Genomic DNA, 14464 nt, shown 5'->3' with positions numbered 1-14464 from the left:
AAAGCTCTGGCTTACGCTGGAGCAATTTCATCCACAATATGCCTGCAGAGCTGTATACAGCAAAGGCACTCAGTTCTGTACCCACAGGGTAGTCAGGAACTTTTTCTGACCTCTTTCTTTACAGAGACTTTACCTCCTTTTTCTCACCCATCTCTGAATGTTGTGAATGGCCTACAGTCACACATGCTTTTCTTCTTCTCCATCTGGTGCTCTTTCCTTCCAATCCATTAATCCCAGGAATTCCCTAGAAGGTGGGCTTGTTTTTTTCCAGCTATAATCTCCCAAGCATACCTTTAATTAAATAATTGTTCTTTACAATGTCTCGACCTATCTTGTAGACTGGAGCAGAAATGGAAATATATAACATTGTTTGGGTTTTGTTGGTACTGTGTAGGTATGTGTTGTTCCACAGATTACTGAATTACTGCTAAAGCCTGCTTTGGCCACAAGGCTGGTTGCTAGCTATTCAGCTCTCCTGATTACAGAAAATTTCCTCTCCTTCTCCCTGGAGAGTTTATAAACAGTCTACATGCAAAGTTTTTAGAGTCACTACAAAGACTCCCACCTGGTGGACGTTTTTTTAACACAGGATGGTGATATTACATAGCACAGTGAAATGTACGTCCTGGGAGTTGCAACACTCATCGAGCATGAGGCTTATGCAAGTACTATGTATTTACTTAGGGTTTTTAGTATGGGTGACAAAAGTGAGTAATTTTAGCTTGTGGAATGTCTCCTTGCATGGGGAATGGAAGTTGGTAAGTCCAGAGAAGACAAATATGCTTAATTTTGGGAGAGGGTAGAGGAGAGAGTGAACAAAGTACTACAGGTTTGCTTACCCTGCAATGGTCCTGGATTCCCCGATTCTACCACATCTATTTTAATCACTTGGAAGCTGTTGTTTAATGCTGGTGTCATGTTTGTGGTGTGGTAAGTCATGTATGGCCATGATGTGAGGAGCAACGCAGTGAGACTATTTGTGCTGTGCTGACGAATGCCATTAAAATAGCATCAAGATGATGAACTAACTCATTCAGCAAGTCTCCCAGCCTGTAGAAGCTCTAAATAAAGAGACAGAGGGAAAACAAACAAGCAAACAAACAAACCAGGCAGAGTAAGTAAGAAGGTGAGAATTAAACCCACACCTAGCTGCATAAAAGCCAAAAATCCTAGAAGAGATGATTTATAAAGTCCCAGTAATACTGCTATCTGAGCTCCCTCTAGTGGTACAGTTGAGAATAAACAGCTCCAGAGATACTTCCACAGGGGAAAAATAAGCAGATGTAGCGTCTCGTTGACTTTGTTCAGGCAATTAATCACTGTATGTGTGTTTCCATTTGGAAGACAGGGAACTCAACATTCAAAAACAATTTTGTTATTTATCTCCCGGTATTGCGTTCCCAACATTTCCTTAATTTTCATGTCATCCAACTGGTTAAAATCTTCTGTTCATTTAAAAGTATTCTACCGATTTGTTTTAAAGTAATCTTCTTTGGAATGGGAGATTAGAGTAAAATGAAAAATAATAAGCCAGTATATCAATACAGAGGGAAGACATGGAGGGAACAGAAGTCAATCCAACTCGTTTCCAGTCCCTGTGGCACCAAGGTATATTTTAACTTAACTGCAGATACATACAGAACTTGTTTGGTTTGGAGACAAGGTTATTCACTATTTTGCACTTGTATTCAACCTGGAAAAGGAGTGGAGACTGGTCTAATCATGCAGTGATCACACATCACAGCTTCATAGTTCAATATTTTTGGGGAGAATTTTAAACTTAATTTTATATATGCACAGAATATGCTTCATGTCTCCTCTTTTCCACAATTTTTTTTTTGACTTTTGGACTGTTGTCAGTTAGGTTCAACACAAAAGAAGTGTATGCTGCTAAGACCATGGTGGTACAATTATGAAGTATTTTTACTGTAAAAAAAAAAAAAAAATCATTCATACAACATAGTGTAAGGTCTCTTATTTCCTGTGGAAATCTCCTATACTTAACATTTCTAGGTCCACCAGACATTACTCCTGGAGACTTTGCCATAGTGAAATAGTGAGAGAAATAATTTCTACCTTGATCATAAGATGTGCAGCCAGAGGGGTCATTTAAAATCTGTGGTGGAGCATGTATTTGAGAAATACAAGCAGAAAAAAAAATCTTCATTACAGTTAATTACAGTTAAAATGGATTTGGAAGAGAAACCACTCATATTTTAAAGGCAGCCATGAAAAAAATGTAATGAGTGTCAGACCCTGATCCACACTTACCCTGGTTTGCATTGATGTATTCCTACTGCCTTCAGAACAGTTTCTCTCCCTTTATACTCCTCTAAATAAGATGAGAATCAGGCCCACAGCCTACCTGCCCACCCTTACCATGATGATGATGATAATGATAATGAAAAAAATTAATGGACCTGGAGTCAGTATTAAAAATTGCTTGTACCTAATACTAATTTTCCTCATGGCTGTGAAGCCCTCTTTTTGAGGAGAAGGAAAACAGAACAGTTACCAGCTGTTCACATAATGACAAACACTAATAAGGGAAGACATGCATGTTAATGAGCTGGGGGAGGGGAATCAGAGGGGGCACTCATCAGTGTGCAGCTGTAAGTGCAAATCCTTCCTCTGAGTATTTTGGAAATCTGATGGCATGTCACACTGGCAAATAGACTTGAGACTGAAATCAGTCCAGATAAGGAAAACAGCACTTCCAGAATCTGCTTCCAGCCCTGGCCAGGTGAAGATCAGCCTATCTTTCACCATGCTGTTAACAGTATTAGGGCAGGTATTTTCACCACATATGACATCTTCTAAAAAATTATTATTGCAGTCACAAATGAACAGACAAACTGAGATGACCTCATGGGTCTGGCAGAAAATAACAAGTGAAGAAAGAAAGAGATGTGTGGATCAGAGCTGAGGGGAGAACAACGATGCCCTTTGTACTCTCTGGTCTGTACATCTCGCAAACAAATTGAAGCTTAAAGGCTTGCCTGCATGCAGAGTTGTAGGGTCTTCTTTGAAAGTGTGATTTAAAACCTGATGTAGCTGATTTAGTGCAAAAGCCAGCAAAAATCAATCCTCCCTTAGTTTAAACCCAGCTTATTTTCGTTAGGTTTAGGTCCAACAAACACAGGCTTATGCTGAAATGTGCCATACAGCCCTAAGTAAGGTCTGCACATAGGCTTACAGTACTCTAACCAAACCACCTCAGTGATGTGCAGACAGGACCTGCTCCCAGGTCTTGTAGAGGTGATGGACTTCAGGCTACCATAGGTGCAAAATCCCTGCTTGCAATTCACTTCCTGCCCATTTTCTGTAAACAGTCTGAAGGGGCATGAGTTTCTTGGATGACCCGAGCAACACGAGTCCCGGCAGCTTTATTAGAAGATAAATTTGTTCAATTTGTTCACCTTGAGCAATCTGAGGTTAATCATCAAAACTAAGCAATGTTAAATGGTAGGTCTGGAGGAGGAGGCCTGCTTAAAAAGAAAATCTTGCTCCAGAGCTTTTGACCTGCCAAGGATTCCTTGGCCAGGTCCAGAAGTGCCAATCCACAGATCTATGGATTATAGTTCTATATAGCCAGAGGCAAGATTGCTAATATGAAGGAGAGGGTTTGGTGTAAAACAGAATAGGTGGTGTAAAACCTCATAGCTGGGCCTATGCTGACTTACATCAGCTAAAAGTGCCTTTACGTTTTTTGATGTGTAAATAGGTCTTTACAAAAGGATTAACATTTCATGGAGGGATGCTCACTTACTAGGTTTTTGTTTGTCAGTAACAGATGTGGCACTTAAATCAGTACTGCAAGTTGTTATATCAACTTCCACATCAGGCTCAGATTGAAGACAGGCTGCTGGGACACATTCTCTCCTGATTGATATGAAGACAGAGCTTTTTTTTTTTTTTTCTCCTTAATGCAAAGAGGAGACTGAAGAGAAATATTTACCATTCTAGCTCTGTTTCTACAGGAAAAACGTATGCTGCACAGCAGTCAGCAGTTCTCAGCAGGAAAAACTAAGACCAAGAACATGGAGAGATGTGAAATCAGAGAAGAAATGGAAAACATGATAAAGGGAGATAAATTAGAAAAATCATTTAGAAAAACTGAATTTCCTAGTAAGTTCTAGTTAGTCTCACAGAACGCACTGAAATGAAATGCAAAACAGGGAGTCTGACTCCATCAAGATGCAAAGGTTGCACAGTATGGAAGCCAGTGAAATCATATGAATTCATTTAACTCCGAAAAAACCTTCAGAAAAATAAAAGTTTCTGTTGCTTTTGCAAATAGCTGTAACGGCTAACCCTGAAAGATGTACCAACAACAAGATGAAGTGCAGAGTTAAAAAAAACCCCAAGTGTTTTGAAATTTACAGTTGAGGGCAGAGAGCTCTTCAAGAAATGAACTGATCTGTCACCTACCTGACCCACAAGCTGATAGCTAGCTGAGTGATCCAACAACATTGCTAAGTTGCTCCTGTACATGTTCCCTGCAGCACACAACAGCAGGGAGAATAGGGCTGAAAAAAGCTCCAGGAGATCTACCCTGGCTGCCTTCTTGGAGGCAGGACCTGGTACAAGATGAGGAGCCACTGGAGACAGCTGTCCAACTTGGTGTTATAAATGTGCACTGTGCCTGGAGATTTCATTACATTGGCCCATGGAAGGGGAAAGTTTTCCAAACCCAGTCATCTTTTGCTGGATATTAGGCTCATACATACTTGCCCTTCCCTCACATATGTGGCAGATAACTGGTTACCATCCTCTTCAACACCATGCCTCCAAAGTCTTTGTCCATGTCTACTCACTCTTCTTTTTTTTTTTTTTTTTTTTTTTAGGACAAACAAAGCAAATTCTTCAGCTCTTCAGCTCAGTCTCCCAACCACGTTTTCCAGTCCTCTAGTCATTCTTCCTATGGTCCTCCAGACTACTTCCAACTTCTGGCACAATACAAGATGGGTGGTGGGGCTGCACAGAAAAAGAGGTTTCTGAAGGCAGATGAATGTGCTGGCTGTTTAGATGAAGCTGTAAATAATTGGGAAACCCACTGTCATTCACTTGGTGAAATCAGCCGTTGCAGAATTTCTAGCACTCTTCCTACATGCAGACCGAGGGCTTTGGTTCTGCAGAAGCGTGAGGGCAGAGATGTATGTCATTCTTCCAACCCAAGGAAACCCAGGTCTCTTGTCCCCTTGATCATCAGCCAGACAAGCAGCTGCATTTTCAGCTGTGATTGCAATTATAAAGGGTGTTGAAGCCACCAGATTGGTGAGACCAGACTCTCTGCACACCTTTGGTCTGTTTCTGCCTCAGCTCCCCTTAACAGTACATGTCAGCCCAGTGCAGAAATCTCTTCTGCACCTGGGAGATATGCAGGTGCACTCCTCTGTGCCATTGCTCTGATTGTGATCCCCACTGATGTGGCCATGCTGGAAATAAAGTGGTCTCCCCTTTTTGCACTCCTGCTAATAGTGTTGCTGCCCAACAGGAAAGAGGAAATGGTATGCCAGTGCATAGCTACTGCATGACCATTTCTGACCAGAAGCACCAATGAAAAGCAGAGAGAAAATTTAGTGCAGGGAAAATTTATTCTTGAGTTGTGATTCTCAAGGTTGGAATTTGGTCAAAAGACTTCCATGTGTGCTAAAAACCTTACGGAAACTTTAGCAGCCCAAAGAAGTTAAGATCTTGGATTTTCACTTCTTCTGGAAGAATACAGCACAGTAAGACACTGGCCATGTACTGTTGAGCCTTCAAAGATTGGTTTTGGACATCAAAGCACTAAAGCATGTTGATTGACTTTAAATACATGAATAACCAACAGGAGAGCCAACAAAGGTTCACTAAGGGCAAACCACACCTCACAAATTTGGTGGCCTCCTATGACACAGTTACAGCGTTGGTGGATAAGGGAAGAGCAACTGACATCATCCACCTGGACTTGTGCAAAGCATTTGACACTGTCCCACACCATGTCCTTGTCTCTAAAACAGAGAGGCATGGATGTGACAGACCACTCAGTGGATAAGGAACTGGCTGGCTGGTCATACTGAAAGAGTTGCGGTCAATGGCTTGATGTCTGGGTGGAGACCAGTGATGAGTGGTATACCTCAGAGGTCTGTACTGGGACCAGTATTATTTAACATCTTTACTGGGGACATGGACAGGGGGATTGAATGCATCCTCAGCAAGTCTGCAGATACACCAAGCTGAGTGATGTGGTTGATACTCTGGAGGGAAGGAATGCCATCCAGAGGGACCTGGACAGGCTTGAGAGGTAGGCCCGTGTGGACCTTTGTGAAGTTCAACAAGATGAAGTGCCCCTGAGTTGGGGCAATCCCATACATGAATACAGGCTGGGTGATGAGTGGATTGAGACTAGCCCTGCAGAGAAGGACGTGGGGGTGTTGGTGGATGAAAAGCTGAATATGAGCTAGCAATGTGCGCTTGCGGGCCAGAAAACCAATCGTGTCCTGTGCTGCATCAAAAGAAGCGCGGACAGGAGGTTGAGGGAGGTGATTCTGACTTTCTGCTCTGCTCTCATGAGACCCCAGTTGGAGTACTATGTTCAGCTCTGGGGCCCCCAGCATAAGAAAGAGATGGACATGCTCGAGCTGGTCCAGAGGAGAGCCATGAAGATGATCAGAGGGGTGGAGCACCTCCCCTATGAGGAAAGGCTGAGAGACTTGAGGTTGTTTAGCCTAGAGAACAGAAGGCTCCAGGGGGACTTTATAGCGGCTTTCCAGTACTTAAAGGGCACCTACACAAAAGATGGGGAGGGACTCTTTGTCAGGGAGTGTAGTGATAGGACAAGGGGTAACAGTTTTAAACTGAAAGAGGGTAGATTTGGATTAGATATTAAGAAGAAATTCTTTACTGTGAGGGTGGTGAGACACTGGAACAGGTTGCCCAGAGGAGTTGTGGATGCCCCATCCCTGGAAGTGTTCAAGGCCAGGCTGGATGGGGCTTTGAGCAACCTGGTCTAGTGGAAGGTGTCCTTGCTCATGGCAGGAGGGTTGGAACTAGATAATATTTAAAGTCCCTTTCAACCCAATCCATGCTATGACTATGATTCTGTGACTTGAAAATAGTAGGTGACTGACGTACTTATATTTGAAATCATGAAAGACGATTTTATTCAGCTGTTGGCAGCACTTGCTGCAGCTTCTTCAGCTGCATGTTCATGCACTAGCTGTAACTGCACTGCTGTAGCACAGATGCTGCAGTGCAGGCAGCATGGGAATCCTAATGATGAAAAGAAGGGATGGTCCAAGGAAGAGCATGGGATTTTCAGTGCAGGCCAGAAGATGAGGAGTCATGAGTAGAGAAAGAGAAAAAGAGAAAAAAATCTGATCCAGCTGCTTGTTAACTAAGCACATTCCTTCCTGCACAATAAAAGCTGTAGAGGGACCTCAGAAGTAAAGAGGGTGTGAGAATATAATTGTACATTAAATCATGAAGCAAGAAAACTGCATTGAAACAACACTGTTGGCATCATGCAGCTGAGCATTCAACAGCTGGAAATTCTGAAAAATGTTCAGGCAACTGTAGACGCTTGAAGACCTGACTACAATGCTAACAACATAACTCTTCATGTTGCTTTTGTGTGTGATATATCAGTGTGCTCAGCCACGTTTTAGTTACTACTTCCCATTCTGAGGATCTAGGGTTGAGGACCTATACTTTTCTTATTAATACTAGCATGAATTCCAAGTAACTGCATTGAACCCAAAGAGGCACTGTCATAAAAAAAAAACAAAACAAAAAACCCAACAAAAAACAGATGCAAGCATCAATGAAATGACGTCCTATTCTTACATAATCAGCAGAAACTTTAACTGGTGAGTAGCTGGCAAAAATACCACTGTGAAAGCCTAAAGTGAAGACTGCTATCTTCACTTTGCAGAAAATGATTTTTTACTCTAAATGAGCCTTGTAGATTCCAAAATATGCTTTGTAAAATCATTGCTAATTGTCAGATGATTGAGTCACTCCAACTGAAGCCAGTAAAAAATTGTGCCACTGCAGCTGTCAAGAGTTATGTTTTTTAAGGCTCTAGACTATTTTTAATGGCATGTAAAAAGAATATAAACCATGTAATTATTCAAATGAGAAATGCACAATCTGAAATGTGCAGTGTTTTGAAAATAAGTGAGCATCCTGACACCTGTAATATTGCTGCAATTTGGCTGGCACTATGATTATGCCAACTATTAGTGCAGCTGTCACCCAAAATGCTGAATACAAGCAGGGGGTAAATGATTCATTTAGGTGAGCAAACATACCAGGGCTCCTAAATGAATGACAATAGAAAGATTTTCCTTGGCTAATTGCTGTGGTGCCACACACACAGTTTGGCAGGAGGATGGTGCTGTGAAAGAGGAACGCATTTCTCAGTTTGGGGTCATGTTGTTTCTCGGATGTCTGACAAACATTTTAATTTCTCCTCCAGCTTGCAGAGTTAGGCCATGTGTATATATGTGTAGACTTCCCTACCAACACCCAAACCATTATCTGCTCATTAACACTGGCCTATGAGCATCTGGGACCAGATCATCAGTGGCTGGAGTTTAGCATGAACTCACTGAAGACACAGTGACATCCCAGCTGAGACTCCTGCCCTTATATTCCAGAATTTGTAGGCTGCTCTTTCAAGATTTCAAAAACAGGCATACCGTCTAACAAAAACTTTTTCCTTTCAAAGCAAAACAAATAAAAACTAAGGTGAACAAAATGACATGACTCGTTAGTTAAAATCCCCCAAGAAAACACATTCTTTACCTAAATCAGTTGTGGCAGCTATTAATAATCCTGCCAGCTGCTACAGGAGGCCTCTTCAAGTGTACTGAGATCTCAACTTAAAGGTCTCCTGACAATGCATCCGCTGCAGCATTTAAAAAATGAGCCTTACACTCAGTTAAGCCTTCTTAATCTTTATTTGTAACGACTAAAGTGATTTATCTAGGCTTCAACAGTTCATTAGTTTTAATGGTAAGTACTGGGAATTGGAATATTACTATAGCCAGGTGTCAGCAGTGTCTAGGGGACAGGAAATACTTTCCTGAATGCAGGTCACAGGACAGTGAGGATACAGGTGAGGCTCACGTCACATTTTGTAGACAGTTGTTTAAACATTTTTGCAGTGTTCCACCATCCCTTGAATAACTTCAAACATAGAACCTTGGAAGAACTAGGTAACCTTGGTTTTTGCAGAAGGTCTGAGGAAGAACAAGCAGTAGCTACCCAAAGTGAGAATGACTACAAACTTAAAACCACATTCAGTTCTCATCCAACTCTGGCTGTGGCAAAATTCAACGTAAATGGGCATTTGAGGAAGCAAGGTGCAGATTTCAACTATCAGCTCAGTGGCAGGTTCTCTGCAGGGAGCCATGTGTACAGACATGTGGGAAAGCAGATAAAGCTGAAACTCATGGTCATCCTTCACATGTATTTCTCCATCAAGTCAAAACATACACAGAATAATTAAATCCATAATAAACCCCAAACATTGCAAATTCACCAGAAGAGCTATCCTTCTTTAGATACTTCTGACACTGAAGACACATAGTGGGTAAAGCTATTTTAAAGAACTTGTGATTTTCCTCCTGGAGCAATTTCCAAGTCAAGTCTTTGTTGTATAAAGATACATGTCTAAAATGAAGCATTTATACGGTAAAGTGGAACTACTGTCGCAAAACCCCCATACTTTTCAAGAACATCCCAACTACACTCTCCTTCTTGTAGGGTGCTTTAAACAAGCTCTAAAAAGCTGGATGGGGGCCTTGTCTACCCAATTACTTGTGCTCAACCAGAACAAACACAAGAAGCCCATCTCTAGTGCTTCCTGGTTATTATTTCCACATCACACTGACCTCCTTGGTAGAAAGCTTAATAACTGCTCATGGTCAAATAACACACCCAGGCAGAAGCTCTGCTTTCCCACAGCAATCACAACCCCAAAACCCCAATCTCTTGGTTGACACAGAAAATCTCTCAGAAAAATCTCCAAACAGAAAACATACCTTAGAAACACCTCAGTGGCTCTTTCCCTGCCACTGCCTTTGTGGTGGATCAGTGCACCTACATCACACTGAGCAATTGTCTACAAAAGGACAGACGGTCCTATCCAGACCTGCCTCTGAGAAAAAGTTCAGGAACACCAGGACTTTGGACAATGTCACACAAGGGAGAATCGCTCTTTATAAAGCATGTGACGACGTTTCAAAAAGCTGAAATGGTCCAGTGCTGTGCTGCTTACTTGTGCATTGTATCACTTTTTTTTTTTTTAACCTAGTGTTTCTCTGTTATGCTGCATAGAGAAATGCTGGACTTGCCCGGCTGGAGGAGGGTGTTGGCCTATGGCACCTGCCACCATGGCAATACCAACTGCTTCAGGCAAGGTTTGATGGAGTTTTGTTCCAGCCTTTCCACTCTGTAGGCTGGCATTTACACTAAAGAACGGTCACTTCTGTACTTTCCAAAACTCCTGTTTAATATTTACCATTCGGACTCATCATGTGCTTGCTGTTCTTCTTGCAGTTTAACCTCTTCTGGGTCATGAAACCTGACCTCAAAGATTGTTTCTTGCCTTTAAGTCTAAAACTGCCCACTCTCCTTGGGCTTTTTGTTGGTTTTCTTGCTACCGTTAGTTCAAAACTTCTTTGTGCCTGCCTAGGTATGTCTATGGCCTCCGTCCCTGTAGTATCCAACTGCCAATCAATTCTTCACTGCACCTTCTGTGATAATCACAGAACTACAGAGTGGCTGAGGTTGGAAGGGACCTCTGGGGGTCATCTTGTCCAATCCCCTGCTTCAGGCAGGCCCACGTAGAGCAGGTTGCCCAGGACTGTGTCTAGACAGTTTTTTGCGTATCTCTAAAGACAGAGCGAAAACAAGTATTATTATTCCCATTGTGCAGATAAAGAATCAAACAGAAGGATTAGGGGTTTGCCGAGGAAGTTAAGGAACTGCAACTATAATTTTGATTCACACTAAGCCTTACTTAAAAATTTAGAGACTGTTCCTGCCGGGTGGTGGTACAGGCTGAATAAAGAAGATAAAAGGCTGAAAAAACAAATCCAGTGAGCAGTGTGATGGTGGTAACTCAAGTATTGCAGTTTTATTTAATCAGCACTTTGATTTTATTTTTTTTTCCCATGGGTAAAAAGTAGCTAAATGAAAAAAACTGGTGAACTAAAGAAAAAAATTAGCCAGGGGAAACAAAAAGGAGGAAGGCCTGAAGGGGGAAAATGCTGAAGATGAACAGATGTTAGCGCAAAACTCAAGGCGCTACAAAATCTAGCCTGACCACCTGTGCAGAGTTTTTAGACTCACCAAGCCCAACAGCTGAGGTTTGGCCAAAGCATACTGTCTGCAGCAGCAACCTGGCTTGACCTAAGACTGCTGAGATAAGGCCAGTCCACCGTTGTCCTTGGTTAGAAAAGGGAGGGAAGACAAAGAGAGAGCAGAGGGAGGCCGAGGAGCAGGCGCTGTAAGGCATTTACAACAGAAGGGCAGGGCACGGCAGATCAAGAGTCAGCTCTTGGGGGGATGAGGTGCTCCGGCCCACGAACTGGCTGAGGCTACTGCTACGCCACCTCCCTTGGTGGGTTGCGCTGGCTCCTCCCAGCATTTCTTTCTCAGGGTCACTCCTGAGACTCCGCTCATTCATTCTTGGGATCACTTCTGATCCTAAATGTCCAAAAAAGTCGTGCAGATGTATTTTTAAGCTAGTATCTGTGGATCTCGTTTCCTTTTGTGGCTGTTTGGCCTCTGGTCATGTTGTCCTCCTGTGATGGACCCCCTCCTCCTCCCGCTCCTCCCGTGCTGCAGGGTACCACGCATCAGCTGCCACCTCCTCCGGGGAACACCCCAATTCTCTCCCTTTCTCGGAACTCCCGAGCCCGCGGCAAGGCCGCGCAGCCGCCGCGGCGGCAGGCAGGCAGGCAGGCGGGGAAGTGGAGGAGGAGGAGGAGGAAGAGTTTCAAGCTCAAACGCGAGGCGCAGTCCCCGCTCGGCGGCGGCGGCGGCGGCGGGTCCGGGCTGGGCGGGCTGCTCTCCTCCCTCGGGGAGGGCGCCGCGCCGCGGCCGCTGGCCGGACGGAACGGGACGGGACGGGACGAGCCGAAACAAGATGGCGGCGGGCCCGCTGGGGAGGTAGAGGCGGCCCGTGGCGGGCGGGGCCGGGGCCGGGGCCGGGGCCGGCCTCCGAAGCGGGGACTTAAGGCGGGCGGCTGGCTCGGGGCGGCGGGGAAGTGTTGCTGGGCCCGACCCGCTGCCCGGCCTCCCCGGCGCGGAGCCGCGTGTGCGCGCAGGAAGGGCCCCGCCGGCGGAGCGGCCAGGCCGTAACCCTCGTTTTTCCTCCCGCCTTAACCAAGCAGCTTGAGGAGCAGGAGGAGAGGCAGCGTGTGCCCTGTTGGCAGTGCTGAAGTAACACCGAGACGCCTCGCTGGAGACGGATGAGAGCGGATGGTGCCCTGCTACCGTGTAGGGCTGTACCACGATCAGTGCTGCCTGGGCCGCAGAAACCGGCACGCAGGTATGTTCATCAACAGAGAGGTATTGCCGGATCGAAAGAAGAGACAGATGAAAAACATTTGTAAGGCAGCAACTGGATGAGAAAAAAATCCCACGTTCAGTGGTCACAAAGATATGCAGCACTTACAAAAAGTCCAGACAGAACAAAAGTCTGTTGGTATGCCCATTTAAATACATCTTCTTCATAACAGGATGCTATGTTTGACATCTCTTCCTGCAGCTGCGGATTTGTTATCAACTGGGTGAAAGCTCCTGTCAGATATGCTTCATACAACCAGTTGCAGCAGCAAAGGCTCTAGTTTTTCTAGAACAGAAACTCCACTTTCATCTATGGTATGTTTTGTAAAAATATTTCGTATGTATACAATAGTTCAGTGCCCCTCTTCGTGTAGGTGTTCAATCCAGTGGCTTTCACACAATGATGAATGCGCTCCCTGTTTTTTGCTTGCCAGCTGCATTGTTCAGCACTGAAGAAATGAATGTACCTACTTTTCTTAGTGTAAGTTTCAGAAATAAGTTTGGCAAGTTGGTGCTTTGCAAAATTCACTATTAGGACCACAGAAAATAGTTTGTTTATATGAACTGATGAATGTAATGTTATTCTCAACAGCCCTAAGATTATATATATTCACCAGCAATATTTATATATACACACAGTAAACTGCCAGAACTTTTGGCTTTGGATGTATAGAAAAGCAACTTTATCTAAGTGATCATATTAAGAATCATAAGTTGGAAAAGACAACAGGAAGGTTGGAGGACTGAGAAGGTAAGACAGTTAAACTTTATGCTGTATCTTACTGGTTGTAGCCTCCAAAATTATAATAGTGCAATGGCAACTCCTGTTCCCCTCCTGACATGAGGGAAGGCAGTACTGCATTTGCACATAAGGCTTGCACACCATTGGTGCCTTTCACCTAACTCATTTGTACTTAAACTTTCTAAGAGGTCACTAAGGTAGGGGATGAAAAGCCTTGTTTAGCTAAGTACAAGTCTTCCTACTCAAATAAAGGCACACAGTTGCTTGATGAGGATTAGTCAGACCTTATTTTCAGTTGTTTTGTTAACAATGCTGTGTGTATTAATGGCACCACTTTTTCCACATTCTAGGCAGCTTCAAGAGACAATGGGATTTGTCATGCCGACACTAAACCGAGACTAAGCTTCAACCCTTTATATGGATGGAACTGTTTGTTGAAAAAGGAAGCTGCAATACTGAAAGCAGTCAGTGCTTGACTGCATGAGACCATGCCTCCCACAGGAGGCAAATGATGTCTTACTTCAAAAACTTTATGAAATGCAAACTTAGTTAAACTGTTTCACTCTGTTAAATCCTTTCAAGTGTCTTCTCCAAGGCAACAATAAACCAGTGTTTGACTTTTCTTAGAGATGTTACTTGAATAATTGAGGAGGGAAAGCTAAGGTTCCTAACTCAGGTATGTACAAGATGTCTTGCTCTCCCTTCAGATTAAGATTTTTAGTTTGATTTACTATGAAGACCACAGGGGTCAACTTAAGAAAAAAAAGAAAAAAAAGGCAAAAACCTTCTTTTAGCATAGTGGATTTTTTTCCTCGTAGTAGCAGAAATGCCTTTTTAGATAACTGGTGAACTAAAACTTGACATGTAGCTGTTTCATAGAGAACAATTTTTTTGTTCACAGCTAGAAATAGGTAGCCTCTGAAAACGTGAAGTTGTCAATATAAAAGAATGCAACAGCAAGGTAAGCCAATAATTCATAACTATCACTAAAACAGTAGAAAAATTACTGCTTACAAAGGCAAACAGTGAACTGATTTTAATTGAATTAAGCAATACTGCTGCAGGCATTCAGAGTGCTCACAACTGTATCTTCAACTCTATACTGCTGTAGTAAGGTGTGCTTCAGGTTGTTAAACTTGTGTGCTTTAATGATTTAAG

At 43.3% G+C, this 14464-nt stretch overlaps 1 long non-coding RNA gene and 1 other non-coding gene across 4 annotated transcripts; both read left to right on the top strand.

The window, feature by feature from the left end:
* The first annotated feature begins 12083 nt into the window (after positions 1–12083).
* Positions 12084–13928, top strand: LOC126035676 (uncharacterized). Of its 3 annotated transcripts, none has more exons than XR_007505017.1 (3): positions 12084–12165; positions 12390–12879; positions 13657–13928. It is a non-coding gene; the product is annotated as an uncharacterized LOC126035676 (long non-coding RNA). The 3 variants fall into 3 exon arrangements; XR_007505016.1 differs by lacking the exon at positions 12084–12165 and adding an exon at positions 13204–13315 and having other exon boundaries at positions 12176–12879; XR_007505015.1 differs by lacking the exon at positions 12084–12165 and having other exon boundaries at positions 12176–12879.
* LOC126036645 (small nucleolar RNA SNORA47) lies at positions 13301–13429 on the top strand. Its single transcript, XR_007505202.1, has one exon. It is a non-coding gene; the product is annotated as a small nucleolar RNA SNORA47 (small nucleolar RNA).
* Positions 13929–14464: the final 536 nt, after the last annotated feature.

The sequence above is a fragment of the Accipiter gentilis genome, chromosome Z (assembly GCF_929443795.1).
Source record: "Accipiter gentilis chromosome Z, bAccGen1.1, whole genome shotgun sequence".
NCBI classification, from domain to species: Eukaryota; Metazoa; Chordata; class Aves; order Accipitriformes; family Accipitridae; genus Astur; species Astur gentilis.
Note: the sequence above shows the minus strand (reverse complement) of the source record. Positions and strands in the feature narration are given on the sequence as shown.